Here is a 5,325-nt window from a genome sequence, read left to right on the forward strand (position 1 = left end):
TCTGGTGAACTGGTACAGTTCTCCTTTCTATATGCTTTATTTTTAGCTAGATGAATTTGTACATTAAAAAGAAAAGAATAGGGAGAAGGAGTTGGAATCTATCAAGTAGAGAGAAGGGAATGCCTAAAGAAAAACACACGAGGTAGCAAAGTGAAAAGAAAGGTAACAGTTGATGTTAGATTACAACAGCCAAAGAGGAAACTCCAAGTTTTTGTTAAAACTACAAATTTTTGTTGCCCCAATTAGCAAAAGAGCTGCCTATGAATTGGATTAGCTATAATTTATAAATACATTTCAAAAATGCAATTCTCAACAACACGATATCACGTTTTGATGATGAATGCTTTAAAATTGTCACGGAAAGGTCAACTGGGAGTTGGGAATCTACATGCAGTTGACATACCCCAAAATCTCAGGGAATATTTTTGGACCTGTGTTGTCGTATGATGTTCACCTTTTGTTATTGATATAACAGTTGGAAGATGGTATTGAAGACAGTTGAATTATTAAATTGCTCTGTGAATTGTTTTGTGGTTCTCTTTTTTGGGTTTTTGAAAGATGGTATTGAAGACAGTAGATCTTTTGAAGAATGAAATTCCATTTGAGGAAGAATCAGTAGTTTTATCTGAAGATGTCAAGACTAGTTTAGTTCTCATCGACATCATCAATGGCTTCTGTACCATTGGAGCTGGAAATCTCCCCTCTCTATCTTTTCATTATTACCCAATTTCAATTATTTTGTAATGGATAGATTTTTCTTTACTTGAAATTAATATGGATTAGATTGTCCCCATCTGCTAACCCACTTGCACAGCAGATTGTTTAAACTTGGCTTAAAAAGCTTAGCGATTTTAAAATCTATTCAAGTTTAGCTTGTTCACAAAACCAACTAATCTCAAATGAGTTTTTAACACGACATAAATTTTTGGTTCTCTTTGTGGTCTGAAACTGAGTTGTTATGTTATGATTGTTGAGTTTGTGTTTGGTTAAGTGTTTTTTTCAGGCACCCACAGAGCCCAACAGTTAGATCAATGAAATGATCGATGAATTGGCAAGACTGACAAAAGTGTTTTGCAACAAGAAATGGCCAGTTCTTGCATTTCTTGATTCCCACTATCTTGGAAAACTCGAACATCCCTATCCTCATTGCATCATTGGCACTGATGAATCTAATTTGGTTCCTGGTATAAGTTTGCTTTATTTTCTCTGTTTTTTTTATCTATTCATTCTATAATTCAATTCTCAAGCTCTCTCTCTCTCTCTCTCTCTCTCTCTCTCTCTCTCTCTCATGTGCAACACTGAAATGGTTGGAGAAGGAACCAAATGTAATGATAAGGCGAAAAGATTGCTACGATGGATATCTGGGTTCAATGGAAGAGGATGGTTCTAATGTGTTTGTGGATTGGGTGAAAAATAACCAGATTAAAGCTGTAAGTATATATTTGCTATTAGTAGATGGATATAGATATTCCCATCAATCCTTAATCACTTTCACTTTGCATTATATCCAAACAACTTGTCCAATTCTCATAAATGTCTTATTTTGTTTTAAGTGCAAGCATTTGGAGTACCACCTTAGCAGCCATGGCAGAGTGAACTTAATGTCATGAAGTAGTAGTAGTGTGCCATGATCTGTAAATATTTTTAATTTTTTGTTATGTCATAAATTTTCATTGGTCAAATTTGTATTTTTCTAAAAATATTTATGGCTTAATTGGTTCCAATTTATTTTGAATGTTAAAGGTGATCAAATGTTTGAGTTATTGTGAATTGTATAATTTGAATTTTGCTTTTGTTGGTGTTTTTTTTTTTTTTTTTTTCTTCAAGGAAGGAATTCAATATTTGGAAAAAATTCTGATTAGGTTCAGATATTTTTTTTTTTTTTTTGGAAAAAAAGCTTTTAGCAACGTTTCAATAAAAACGCCACTGTAAGTTAGTATATGACGTCATTTGTGGTTGGGACAATTTTTATGCTGGCGTTTAAATAAACACCGCAAAAGTCTTGTACGGCATTTATAAAACGTCGCTAAGTTATAGCGACGGTCGTATCTTCAACGTAATTTTAAAACGCCGGTATATGTTTTGCCGACGTTTTTGATAGCTTTAGCGATATTTTTGAAACGCCAGTAAAAGCTAATTTTCCTACAGTGACACTACCATTATAAGCAGGTTAATAAGTTGGAGAAAGAAATGGGGTTAAAAGACATACACCGTTATTACATATTTGCCCTCATGTAAGAGGGTTTAGATGGGTGTCCAAGTGTCTGAATAAACTAACTATTACAAATTCAAATAAATGAATTACATTACTAACTAGCTAAGTTAATTAACTACTTATTACAAATTCAAGGGTCACTAAGCTAACTATCTAATTTATTACAATAAAGATATTATATCAATACTAATTACACAGTAATAATATCCAATGTAATTGCAACAACAATTAATATTTACAACAACAATAATTAGAATAATAAGATAATAATACGAATATAAGTAACAATGAGGCACAATGATTGCATTCACAGTTTCTAGAAGTTGCTCTGTCAGCCCAGACTGCTCTGCCTCACCCTCAGCCACTGTCCTCTATTTTTGCAAAAAAGCTCGCTGCTTGCCAAACATTGGGAGCCGATCAGCCCCAAATGAGATCCGGCCGAGTCCAAAAAGAGTCGGCCGTGTCCTAATTTTATGTCAAAACTGTTTGTGTGCTCTGAGGTGAGAACAATGCAGATAGAGCTCTTCTAGGCTCTGTTTATCCCGTATACACTTCTCTGTCATGGGGAACTCAAGAGAAGAACGATTTCGAGTCCAAAACCACCAATAAGAACAATTTGATGGCTTGATGATTTCGAGCACGTTTGGACAAAATTTAGTAAATGCAATGGAAAAGCACCCTTCCCTCCTATCATGAAGGCTCAAAGAGGAAAGTAGACACGCACCAAATCTTATCAACATATCATGGATTGATATGTGACAATTCTCGAAGCGATGGACTTGGCATAACGTCCGGTCAAATCCAACCATCTAAACATTTTCTTTATGTCAATTTCATTCATTTTAAACCAATTTTATTAATCCTTTCTATTCTTTAATCAATTTGTCCAAAGTGATGTTTAAGTCCACTAAATAAAGAGAAACGTCAAACGAGAAGTGATCCATAGCATGAAAGAGAGATTGTGCCTTGACGATGAACCTCTGAAGAGATTAAGCCATTGAGCATATGTCTCTTTCTCATGCCTTAAATAACAATCGATCGCTTGAAATGACTCTCAAACGAAAGAAAAGAAGAAAGAAGGGAGAGCGTAGAATGATCCTGCGAACTTGATTATTAGGATGAGACTCTTGATATGAAAACTAAGCAAAGAAAAGCCATCAACTCAAATGACTCGGTATCTAAGGCCTAAACAACCGAAGCCATGAGAACTTACAACATAACAAGCTAGATATTCAAAGCATAAGCTAATTAAATAAATTAAAACAGCCCCTAAAGTGTAAAAACAATGACAAAATTACTTCAAAAAGGGGAAGAAAGTGAACACAAATAGGAGAGGACAAGCTAGACAAGCAAGCTTGCACTACAAACATGATATACAAAACATAAATTAATTAAATGAGTCAAACAGCCCCTAAAACCAAAAAAAAAAAAAACAGTGACAAAACTACCCCAAAAACAAGCTGAAAATAGTTTGAAAAGCTAGAAAAAGTAAGCAAAGATTAAAGAGAACAAAGCTAGTAAGCAAGCCTAAGAAATGGTGGCTAACCCCTCCACTTTTTACAACTTCAAATCACATATTTTAGCCTCTAAAAATAGTCCAACAACAGTCCAAAAATAGCCCAAAAACAGTGGCCAAAATCATGTTAAAATAGCACAAAAAATAGGGAAAAACAAAGAGATACAAAACTAGTAAGCAAGACTCAGGAGGGGTGGCTAACCCCACCACTTTTGAATTTTTAAATCACATTTTTCAGCCTTTTCAAACTCTGAAAATTAGTATATAAAGACAAGGAAAATTGGGAAAAAGAGTAGAAGAAGATTAAAGGAGAAGGTGCAAAATTATACCTTTTGAAAAGAGAGGTAAGCTCTTAGTTAACAAGCTTGATTCCAACACCCTCAAGTTTTTGAAATTTAGTTTGAAATCTCAACAAAAAGTTCCAAGAACAAGCACTAATGATGTATGTATTGTGTATGTAAAGCTAAAAAGGTGATATGAAGTCAAGGAAGCTTTTGGAAGGAAGATGGATGTTCTATCAATGTTTAAGCCTTTTGGAAGGTTTTTCTAACCTGAAAATCTGAAGTGGGAGGTCTTATTTATAGAATTTGAGCCAATTTGGTCAAAAATATCTTCAAACAAAGCCAACTGTCCAATTCCCGCCAACTGTCTGTTTGGCGCTATTGAGAGCTAACCGGACCCAAAAATGAAAGGCCGATTCTAAAAGGCATAAATTCACTATTTTTCATTAAAAGCCGGCCGGCTCTAAATGAGCCACGACCGGATCTAAATGGACACGGCCGGCTCCAAAAATTTACATTCTAGGCCCGACTTCAAACGGGCATATCTCCCTCATCTGGACTCGGTTTATGTAATTCTTAAGTCTAAATTGAAACCCCAGAAGTCTACTTTCCAATGGTGGTGGCCTCACATCTAAATTCTAAATGTACAAAGAGATATGCCTAATTTAGTGAAGGCTGCTTATTTCTATCTTAACGGATTGATGTCCAATCTTTTCCTAAACTAGTTTTCTCCCATCCCCTCCTATTTCTTTCAACTCCAAACCTATAGATAAGATATTTTTAAATATTTTTCAAAGAGTTCACCTCCCTTACGTATATCTCCACTTTGTCCTTATTCGATTTATCGAAAAGTGTAATATTTTAAATGAAATGCGAGCCTTGAAACATCGTAGAAACATTTGGAAAAATATTTTGAAAAAAAGGGTTTTAAGGTTTAAAATAGTTTTGGTCAAAATGGGGTATAAGGTTTGGGATTAGAGCCTGAATCCAAATTTCTTCGCTAAGAATTCAAAAGATTGCACAATGTAACTTTCATCATTGGGTGTTTGGAATAAAGCACCCAAGTCTTAAGGATGATCAAAAATGGGGTGTCTACATCTTCTAAATAGAGTATAACTTACCAGTATTATGAAAACAAAAATAAATTGTTTCCAATTCCCAACAGCATGCAACTTTAAATTCTAGATTTCTTTCATAATCAAAAGAATAAAGGAGATTGCTACCAAACCAAGAGTAACTCCTATCTTCAATTCAATCTCACATCAATAACACAAATAGCAATGCAAATGTTATGGGATCCTTTGGAGCACCAC

The sequence above is a fragment of the Camellia sinensis genome, chromosome 3, assembly GCF_055761805.1.
Source record: "Camellia sinensis isolate YWXY chromosome 3, ASM5576180v1, whole genome shotgun sequence".
In the NCBI taxonomy this organism is placed as follows: domain Eukaryota; kingdom Viridiplantae; phylum Streptophyta; class Magnoliopsida; order Ericales; family Theaceae; genus Camellia; species Camellia sinensis.